Source organism: Chrysoperla carnea, chromosome 2, assembly GCF_905475395.1.
Source record: "Chrysoperla carnea chromosome 2, inChrCarn1.1, whole genome shotgun sequence".
Lineage (NCBI taxonomy): Eukaryota > Metazoa > Arthropoda > Insecta > Neuroptera > Chrysopidae > Chrysoperla > Chrysoperla carnea.
The window spans coordinates 42560021-42572049 of NC_058338.1; the positions used below are offsets into that span (position 1 = coordinate 42560021).

Genomic DNA, 12029 nt, shown 5'->3' on the forward strand with positions numbered 1-12029 from the left:
GAGAATCAACTTGGGTAAAATCGTCATCTCTTTTGAAATATTTGTATATACCTACATAAAAGTACAATAAATTTTAATTTTGCACATTTTCATTTCATTTGAAAAGTACATCATAGGTATCGGTGGTAACAATTTAAAATATAATTAAAATGGAAACAACTGAAATATTTGATGCCAGTTCTTTCAAAATTATGTTTTCATAGTTATTTTTTATACTATCTTTTATAATTATGTTTTAATACCTAGATATTTTTTATACTTTTTATAAGTAAAAGTATACAACATACAACACCAAGAAATAAAAATACCAACAAAAAACTGAAAAAAATTGTAAATTTATAAAATGGCAGAAGCAACAATAAAAGATGTTAAGAAAAACACAGTAGTGTTTTTACGTCACGGTGAAAGCGAATGGATTCATAAAAACATATACTGCGGCTGGTATGATTCAGATATAACTCGTGAAGGGGAAAGAGAAGCAGAAAAAGCAGGTCAAATATTAAAAGGAGATGGATATGTTTTTGATGAAGTATACACATCTGTATTAAGACGAGCTGGGAAAACCGTAGACATTTTGTTGGATATATTAAAGCAGCCTGATATACCAGTTTACAAATCTTGGCGTTTAAATTCTCGTCATTATGGAGCATTAACGGGACTTAGTAAAGGTGAATCTATTCGAAAATATGGCGAGGAACAAATAAAATTGTGGCGACGAGCTTATGACATTCCTCCACCTGAAATTACAAAAGATAATCCTTATTACAATCGAATTTTGGAAGATCCTATATATAAAGGGGGCCCTTCAGAAGAAGACTTTCCAATAACTGAAAGTTTACAACAAGCTATTGAAAGAACGTTACCTTATTGGAATGATATTATTGCACCGAGAGTTGCAAATGGTAAACACATTCTTATCGTTGGTCATATGAATAGTTTACGCGCTATAATAAAAGCTATAGATAGAATATCAGATGAAAAAATAATGGAATATAATATTCCAACAGGGGTACCTTTTATATATGAACTCACTATTGATTTGAAACCAATTATTTCATTAAAATTCCTGGGAGATGCAGATTATGTAAGGAAAGCAAATGAAACTTTAACAACGCCAGGTAGGGGTTTTGAAAGACCCAAACGATCTAAACCTTCAGTTCTTGAGGTTTATGATTATTTAAGTAAAAAGACAGAACCTGTTCTATCAGCAGTTCAAAGTGTGAAAGAACATAATGTAGTGGGAATCAAAGAAACAAAAGAACCACAAATAGTCGAAACAAAATTAGATACGATGGAAATAAAAGCAAAAGAAGAAATTGTAAAGAAAATAGAGGAACAAAAGCTAGAAGAAATAGTCGAGCCAAAAATAGATCAGTTAGTGCAGCCAAAAGCGGATAAACTAGTAGAGCCAGAACAGGATAAATTATTAGAGCCAAGAACGGATAAAGTAGTTGAACCAAAAGCAGGTAAAATGAGAGAGCTGAAAGTAGATATAGTTGAGCCAAAATTAGATAAACTAGTAGAGCCAAGAGAAAATGAAATTAAGGCAAAGCAATTAGAACCCAAAGTAGAAAATCTAATAGACTTATATGCGGACGAAGCCAAAGAAACCGTTGTACCAATAGAAACAATTGTCGATCAAATGAATATTGTGAAAGATTCAATAATTGAAAAGAAAGAACAACTTGCAGATGGTACAGAGAAAGAAGGAATACAATTAGAACCATTAAGCTTAGATGCTAGAGATAAAATTCATGGTAGGGACGATGCAATAGCAAAACAACCAGAAAGTGTACAGTCACACATTGAAACAGATGACATGCATTCGAAAGAGGATGTAATCAGTGGTATAATAAGTATTATACATGATGACTCCAAGAAAGTCGATTATAAATCGAAACCAATTGGAACTTCAATATCAATAACGTCAAAAGATTACGAAGAAGGCCAGGAAATACTTTCAACCAAACGAAGTGTTGCCGGAAATTTTCAAGAAATTGAAGAAAAGTTATCAATGGTTACTTCAAGAATGGCTCCAAGTCAAGTTTTAATGATAGAAAAAGAAGCAAAAGAAAAAACACCAACAAAGAAGGAGGACAAAATTGAAATTGAGAAAAAGAGTAGAGCTCAGCTGTGAGTTTATAAAAAGTATAAAAAGTATTTATTTAATTAAAATAGGGTGGTACTTTTTTGATTAAAACTATTACAATTATATACGTATCAAGTTTTGATTACGTATTAAATTGTAATATTGCTGCTAAATTTCACATTAAATTTTGTCCGTTTAAATGAAATAAACCCTAATTTAAAAATTTAATAATGAAATTTATCAATATATATTTTCGAATAAGGTCGGTTCGTTTTAAAGGTGAAACTCCTGGATAGTGAAACTACAGGAAGGGATTTAAGAATGTCGGCAAATTTCTGATTGTTAATGGAGTATATATATGAATGAAAGGCCTGGTACAAATTAAATTTTCTCAACAAATACAGGTTTGTCTACATGCATTTATCAAGTTTTTATTTTTTTAATAAATTTGGAATGACCTAGAGAATTTTTCGTGCTTCTAATCTTGTTATAATCTAATCAAACCACGTTTACAAAAGTATTGTACTATTCCTAACTTGGGACGAACATTTAAAATAACATAATTTAATTATGACTTTTTAAGTCAATTGTTAAATGAATGTATTTCTAGGACTTCATTTCGTGTTTTATCAATACTAATTACCATGCTTACTTGTTAAAATATCATTAAAGAACTAAATAAATATTTTAATTTAAACATCAATTAAAGATTGCATTTTATAAAGAGTATCTGAATGTACCTACATACCAAAATTTTAAACATTACAGGTGAGAAACGGCGGAACTGAGAACCATTGATTTTGGAAAATGACGATTCTTGTAGTATAAATCACACTGAAGGCGATGGTGACATTATTATTATTTAACATTTGATCAACATATTAATTTTATAAATTGATAGAAATATCTCAATCAAGAGACATTGTAACGAAATGCAACTAACAGTAAATAATAAAATTTTTGGTCTGAATAGACAGCTATAGGTTTACTAGAACCCGAAATACAAATTATTTTGCGATTGAAAAAAATTATTTCTCAAAATAAAGTTAAAATGCAAAAAAAAATAGTTAATAACGCGTTATCGGACATATATGCTACAAAACTTTACCTACGTCTTTAAAATGTGAAAATAGACGGTAATTATAATTTAAAATATGTCATCAGTTAATGAGAAAACTAGAAAAAAAAGGAGTTACTATGGTAACTTGTTATTTAGTTTAGATTCTGATAATAATTTGGTTAAATTGATTTGTTGAAAATGCGTGCGGTAATAAACTATTTATCACACACAAAATGAGTGGAGAAGTAATTCTTATCTCACGGGCGTATATAAAAATCTTTTTTCCGTATTTCGTCTTTGTTCTTTCGTTTGTATTATTTTTAGCAAAACTTGTGAACAATTATATATTCATTTACGGGAGTAAATCGTATAATTTAATATGTTAAGGGGCGAACTTTATTTCTACAATCAGTATTTCGAAGCATGATACACTTTTAGACACTTAAATAAAATCTTTTAAAAAATCCAACTTTTTATTTCGAGTATCATGGAAGAACAAAATAAAATAAAAGATGAAGGTCTTGTGACTAATTGACACATTTACCACGTAATTAAACCATATAGTCAGGCAGTTAACAACATCTTCGATTGTCCTATATATTAATGTTTGACATTGATTTTGATACAGGCATTAAATGTAAAATAATATGTTTGGCACTAATTTCCAACTCCTACTCTGGATACTAATTAAGCGCAGTGAGCTAAAAAATTCGTAGCTGGTAAGGGATAGAGGAAAATATAAATTAGAACAATATTCTTTATAAAGTAACAAATAACGTGCTAGTTCAAATTTTTCTCTATTTCTTAGAAGTGACGAATATGAGCTTTTTTTCTAACCCGCTGTCCTTAATTGCCAGGATGGGAATTGGAAATTAGTGCCAATCGTCGTTTTTACATTTAAATAAATACCTATATCAATGACAGATTTTGCTTTATTAGACAATGGAAAGTGTTGTTGGCTGACAGTCTAATAATAGCAAAATTTTTTTTGACAAATCGTATGAAATGAATCAGATCGAGGGTGTAGAGGTTCGGTATTCGAATTTCCCAAGTTATGTGTATTTTTTTCACGTATCTATTTTTTATTAAATTTTGATTAGGTACATCAATAATAGTATATAAAAATATGTGGATCGAAGATGAATTTATTTGCCAATTAAAGGAAAAAATGTATTGAAATAAATTAGCATAATATATAAATATTATAAAAATATATAGATATTGAATATTTTATTTAAAAATGGTTTTAAATTCTTGTTAATAGAACATATTTGATGCGCATAGTCTGTTAATATATGAATAACACATATAACTATAATGATTGAGATATTTTAAAAGGCTACGAGACACGAGAATGTAATTAATAGTTTATTTTGTTTCCTTTTTCGGATTTCGAAATAAAATGGTATTCATTGTTATTTATTTTAAATATCTCAGAATTCATACTGAGATTCCTTCGGCATGACGCCGGATACGCATAATTCAAATACCATAGAATGTTGAAATTGTGGATTAACCGTTTCTTGATCCCACCAAAAAGATGTGTCTTTAATATTAAACAATTTATTTTTAATACTAAACAATATTCTATAAAAATTTCAATTTGCTTCAAATATATTTTTTGTATTTATTTGTAAAGTACTTTTGCAAACATTGTAGGGCTAAAATCTCTCGCAAATGGCCTGATTTGTTAATTTTTTTCATTTTTCAATATATTTAAGTTTATTTTAAAAAAAAATTACAAGCTGTCTCAAAGATATTTGGCAACCAAAAATTTTATAAGTTTGATAATATAGGGGCTCTATAGATATCGCTACTCTCCAACCAGGTCTGCATTTTTGTATTAAGATATTATGAGAGAGGTATATGACGAATTTTCAGAATGCCTGAAACACCTACCTAAAAATGTCTACCAGATCTCCTACTATTTTTACTAAACCACTGTTTACAAAAAATAAAACACGAGATGGCGCATAGGTCATCCGTCAGAAATACTTTACTAATGTCAAAGAGCCCGTTACTATTTCACTTATGTGCAAAATTCGAATGATCCGGGTCTTTTCATATGGAAGAAATTTGGCAATATGTAAACACTCATTCATCCATAGACATTAGTGTAAAAATGGTATTTTGGTAATCGGGGGATCCTTAAAACGAAACGATCCGTTGAAAATTTTCGATTCGAATTTCCGGATGGAAACTATTACCTGTACATAACTACATGTATGGAGGTAATTTGAACGCAGAAAAATAGTCTTCGACTTTTAAGCATTTTGAACAGCCTAACAAAAGTATAGGTGGTATTGTATGGCTGTATAATATTCTATGTGTATGGCAACGTTTGTTCTGCTACGCGAACGCGCGCGGTACATTTTACTGTGTGAGAATTGATCATTGTAAAATATTGTAAATATACAAGATACAACAAAACAGGCATAATATTGGTGTAGTGGACTGTGGAGTTTCTTAGTGCGATTCGTGTATTTGATCGCACTGCAGGTGTATTGTGTACAGAGAGAAAAGTATATTCTCATAACTATACACCTAAGCGTGATAATATAATCTTGAGTTGTATTTATTCAGTAGTTTTGTTCAATTTGCAACTGTCAAATTTACTATCATTTTTTATTTTTAATTCATATAACTGTACACAATGTTTTTAGAAAATCAATTTTCATATTTTCATTGAAATGTGTTGTTTATGTGATTATTTCTTTGCAATAATATAAAAGTTATTATTTTCACTCATCAAGGTTAACTTTTTTTGAGTTCAAAATTGTAAATATTGAAGGTAAGTTTTGAACTTTTCATATGAATAACTAAATTTTAGGAATTTTATATCGTTAGTTAAATATAGATAGTTTAAAATTTTAGTCAGAATTTTTTGACATTTGTATATTGACTCATTATTGACCTGCCTGTTTATTATTTATACATAAACCTTTGATTTTAATTGAGTGTTGTAATTTACACGTGAGTTATTTTATTTATTGATTGAACAAAGGTTTATTATTTTAATAATTAAAGCTCTCTGGCTTAGTTTTAGTTCCTTCATTAATAGGTTATTGTGACGGTACCAATATACACACCTATGTAAATATTTTTCAAATATTTGTTTTCCTAAATAAACTCTGACAAATGTGTGATCCTCGCTTTTTGTTTTGAGACTATTAAATCATAGTGAATGAAAATTTGTTGAAAATATTAATTTTGAATTTAATTGATTGCTTTATAATTAAATAATTGGAAACGTTTTAGTCTTTTGTTACAAAATCCAAGAAAATTTTAGATCAGGAAGTCACAGGCTTGTCGCTTACGCATCTGAGAAAGGCTTAATCCAAGGTTCAAATTGTTATTACCTCACAAAATGATAACAGTTGTATTTTATTGAAAATATCTGTATATTCACGTCAAAAATGAGTCAAGAATGTCAAAAATGAGTTTAGTATCTCGTAAACCGTAAGAGATAGAACAAATTTGAAATGTAAAAAATGTTCTCTATAAAAAGTAAACAACTTTTGTTTGAAACATTTTTTCGTAAACATCTTTGTTTATCCGTTATTGTGCAAATTAAGCTGAGCATAAATTTTCTTTTTCTCCAAAACTATACAAGATAGAAGATTGAAAATTTGTTGGCATATTCAAATAATTAATCTATTTATTATAATTTCATACCAAACCTGTCGGATAATATAGAGGTGGATAGAAATTTGTCTAAATTTCGAAAGGGCGACCAGAGTGTCTAAAAAACTGGATTTCATATTATACTCCAAACTGGAATCTTTTTCAATACAGAATATGTGTAGATGCCAGAATTTTTAAAATCGATTACGTAGTAGCCTCCACTTTCTTGATCTCACTTATCCCCCTTCCATAAAAATCGAAGGGACTGTTTTACACAGCTAAAAGATATTTACAGTTTTCAATTTTTTTAAGTGTAAATTACTCATAATTCATTGAGTATATCAGAAAAGATGACAATGAATTGTTTTACAATTATTACTCTAACTTTTACAGAAATCATATTAATTTATGGTTCTAGATGATGATCATAGATGGAGCAGTAAAATGTCAGATTAAATTTAATTCTTTTTTTCTTTTTAAATATATCTTTATAAAGTATAGCTCATGTGTTATTCTGATGTATGAGCTATATTGTTGTACAGTTTCATTCAAATCCATTCTGCAATTTTTTGCGTGAAAGCATAAAAAACAAACAAACAAACATCCTTACTTTCTCATTTGTAATATATAGGGATTTATCCATATAAAAAATAAAATAGCAAATAAAAATCGAACAACGGCTTTTGATTCATGTTTATAAACTGGCCAAATTGTTTGTTTGTATCGTAGGTATAGATATAGTTTTAGGATAGTTTTTCTTTTTATAGTGTAATAAATTTTTAACAAACAATTTTATGAATTCATCTGATTACGATGATAAGACAAACTTATTCAAATATTATTCATGATTTCTTCTTAACGCTCAGACATTTCGATAAATGTTTCATCATTATAAACGATTCTAAACGATTGGAAGGTCGTTTACTTTTGACTTCTTTACATGACAGATCAGTATCATACATGATTGATTTATAGTCACTTTTTGTAATAAAATATTTAGTGTTAAAATTCGATGCCTTCTAAATTATATTGAAAAAAAAGTAACGAGTGATATTAAATAAGTAATAGTTATAAAGTAGATTTAGTACAGAATTAGTTCATTTTATTTTTAGCTGAGTCAAAAAGGTAGAAAAACAAAACAAAACTGAAACAAACCCAAAACTCTTATTTTCATCAAGCGGGCTATAAGTTGTTCGAGTTTTTCTCGAGTTTTTGATCATTTTCACTGGTTGTCGTGACAAAGTCTAAACACATTTTTTCGTCAATAACTAACCAACCAACATGTTTACCAAGATATTTTTCATGTTTTTTTTTTTTTTTTTTTTTTTTATAAAAAAATACGTTATTTACTTACCTACTAATTTAAAAGTCACCTTTAGGCTAGCAAGGCGAAAATAGAAAGCATAATACGACCGTTTCCATTAAACAAACTCGAGTTTCAAAACTCATCGAAACCCTTTGATGTGACCGCTTCCAAAAACAAAACTCCAACTGTTGCAAAACCAGCCAGTTTTCAAAAAGTTTGTCTTTGTTTCTGTTTGTCCGTTTAGTTTGACAATTTCGTTTTTGGCCGAAATCTTGGTGCAACACCAAAACTCATTAAACATAGTGGGCGGTATCAAATTACAGGAAATTTCAATTTTTGCCCCAATTTCCTAGATCAGTTTTTGTATTTTATAAATACTTATTTCTACTACCAAGTAGTCATCATCAGTAAGAATTAGCTAGTCGTGATTACTCTTATTATGAATGTTACTCTTTGCTAATTTGGTGGTTGATTGCAAAAAATCGAAATTTATTTCGAAATATCCTAGAGTTCTCATTTATTATCTTCGATAATATTTATAAGGAAATTTCATGTTGAAGAAGATTATGATATTGATTTAAACTGTTGAAAGAAAATGTAGAGAAGAAATATGAGTGTAAGAGATGCATATTTTGGTTGCCATCTTAGAAAATTTCAAAGAGATTCGAATAAGAATTTTGAAAGTATTCAAACCTGTGCAAATTAGTTTGAACCTAAAAATCTATCGACTAGATTGTACCACATTGCAATCAATTTTTTCTAATTCCTCTTTACATTTGTGGTTGAAGTTTTAATTAAGTTATTTATATCATTTTATCATACGATGATATCTTCATGGTTCTGTTTTATACAATTAAAATTTATACTGAACGATTTTAATCCGTAAATTAAAAATTACGAAAAACATCAAAGAAGAACAAATTTTAAAATTTATTTCTTTTCTTTAATCGTAAAAAGTTTTTTACACATAGATTCTTACAGATTTGTATGAATGATATCAGCGTTTCTTTAAAATTGAAAGATGGTGTGAAAATTTTGAAGTGAATATGTCGATCGTTAATTTTATAGACCGTGGAACACCACGGTTTTTTAAACGATGAATGCATATTTTAAACTTCGAGAGTAGGTTCTTTTTGTCAAGTCTACCAAACTTTCCTCTACGATTTTTTTTCTGTGCTGCGTTTTCAAATGAGCATGATGACGTCATATTTGAGTTGTCGGTCTGAAATAATGCAGCAGGGAATTCGTCGACACTTGATAACATTAATAATTATTTATCGATAAAATATTTTTTCGGACAAAAATATTGCAATGATATGCTTGTTTACCACCTCGAATATGCGTTACTTGGGCATAGTGTCCGACAATGCTCATTTGAAAACACAGCACTTTCGAAAAAAGTCGTAGAGGAATGTTTGGTAGATTCGTCAAAAGGATGTTTCAAGTATGTATTTATCATTTAAAAAAACCCGTGGTGTCCCATGTCCTATGCATTTTATAAAAGTTGTCAGGAGAGTTTTTTTCTCAAGTCAACAAGTCATAATTTATAAATCAACTGTAATTGTAAATGAGGCCAGCAATTTCATAAAAAAAAAAATTATGTAATGATTTAAGGCGTTTCGATACCAAAACGAAATTGTTACAAAAACAATTGAAATTTTGCGTGTCAATTAATAAGTATTTAATACGCCTTCTGTATAAATTTCAAGTCGATTCCTCGTACGGCTTACGATAAATTAATTATTAAAAATCCTTTTACATGCTGGTGTATGAAAAAATCGTAATAAATATTGGTTTTTTTTAGCCAATAAGTGCTTTTAAAAATGTTACCAATAAAAAACTTATAAATATTCCTCAAGTTAGCTTATAATAAATACCAAAATTAAAAACTGTGCATAAAAATGAAAAACTTTTTTTTGGTAAAACACTGACTTTGATACCTAATTTCTCCTAAACCGTACAGAGAATATGAATTTTTCACAAAAAAAGTATAAAAGGATGTTTAATTGAGAAATAAAATTTGAAATAATTGGATATCAGTTTCATTTTTACGGTATCGAAATACCTTGTGTTGAAATGATAACAAAAATTTAAAATTTTATTTATCAATTAATCACCCTTGTATAGGTATTTTGTGAAAAATTTATATAGATTTTCTCTGCACGGTTTATGAGAAATGTGCTCTTTTTTGGTAAAAAACTGACTTTAATAGTTAGTTTCTCATAAACTATACAGAGAATCGATAAGAATTTTCCATAAAAGACGTAAAAGAGGATGATTAATTGATAAATAAAATTAAAAATTTTTGGTATTAAGTATCATTTTCATTTTAACGGTATTAAAAAACCCTTAAATGCTTATAACTCTGATCTGCAACACTTGATTTGGTTAAACATTTACACAACCCTTTCTAATAACATGGGACAATAATAATAAGACCTAGGGATTTCAAAAAATGTCTGATTTTTAAAACGATGATTTAAAAAAAATTCAAAATTATCTATTAAGGTAGTACCAGCATGAAATCACTTTTCGACAGATTTGGCCGAATTTTTTTTCTCGGGTTTATAATAGCTTTATTTATGAATTCCTAAAATTTCATAATTTTTGACCGTTTAGATCGCGAGATATTTAAAGACAAAGTTCGCGATTTTGAGGGTCATGTCCCATTTAAAGCATGTAAAATGTCCGGTCTCTCCAACTATTTTTTATGATATTATTATATATTGAAGAAAAAGTAGAAAAAAATGTTTATACAATACAATTCTAAAAAAAAAATTTAGAAATTAATTTTCACTTTCGAGATATTAATTTTGACGTAAATTGATCGAAATTGGGACGTTGTCATAATTATTTCCCATTTTAAACGGTCAAAATTTCTGAAACTTTGGGAATTAATAGTAAGCATTATTAAATTCTTAAATTTAATTTTTCGTTAAATTCTGTCGAAAAAAAAATTGTACCATTGCTTTAACATAGAAACTGCAAATACCATGCTGGTACTACCTTAATTTACAATTTTATCTTTTTATACCATGCACATATGTAATATGCAAGGTATACTAAGTTTAGTCCCAAGTTTGTTACGCTTAAAAATATTGATGCCACGCACAAAATTTTGCTATAGGTGTTCATAGAATCACCTAATTAGTTTATTTCCGGTTGTCCGTCCGTCCGTCCATCTGTGGGCACGATAACTAAAAAACGAAAAAAGATATCGAGCTGAAATTTTTACAGCGCACTCAGGACGTAAAAAGTGAGGTCAGTTCGTAAATGAGCATCATAGGTCAATTGGGTCTTCATCTTGTAAATCGTTAGAGATAGAACAAAAGTTTAAATGCAAAAAATGTTCCTTATCAAAAAATAAGCAACTTTCGTTTGAAAGATTTTTTCGTAAACATCACTGTTTACTCGTGAGGGTGCTAATTAGGCGGAAATTTTATAATTTGTACTATACTTGAATATCAGTTATGTATGTGTCACATGTATGTATGTGTTATGTGATAAAGAAATCAACACTGACTATGCATGGTATTTCAACAATTAACTCAGTCAATTGTTTGTTTTCACTTGTTTAATTTATAATATTAACTATCAAATTTATTTTTTTTATTGAACATTTAGAAGTAGAAAATATTTAGAAGTTAAAATCCCAATCGAATAACATACATATTTCATCTGATTTCAAAGATATAGGTTTCAAAGATATAGGCACTGTAAAGATTTCAAAGATATAAGTACTGTATTGTGAGTGTTATTTGGTTGCCCTCTATCTTTGGAGAAGTAATTATTTTAGAGACAAATAAAATAATAAAAATAATTGAATAATAGCTAGGCTAGTGTAAATAATTAAAACTTTATATTTGTATTTTTTTATTATATTTATTATAAAAAAATTACAAATATTATTTACTTACACTGTAATTATACTTAGTTAATTTTGTTAATTT

General features: G+C 28.4%; 1 protein-coding gene across 2 annotated transcripts in view; it reads left to right on the top strand.

Annotated features, from left to right (window-relative positions):
• Window positions 1-5584: 5584 nt before the first annotated feature.
• Window positions 5585-12029, top strand: part of LOC123294279 (1-phosphatidylinositol 4,5-bisphosphate phosphodiesterase) — a 66149-nt gene continuing 59704 nt past the window's right edge. The window contains exon 1 of one of the 2 annotated variants that reach the window (XM_044875405.1): window positions 5585-5940. The gene's annotated coding sequence lies outside the window, so the exon portion shown is untranslated. The remainder of the gene's footprint in view (window positions 5941-12029) is intronic. The other variant, XM_044875406.1, reaches the window with a different exon arrangement.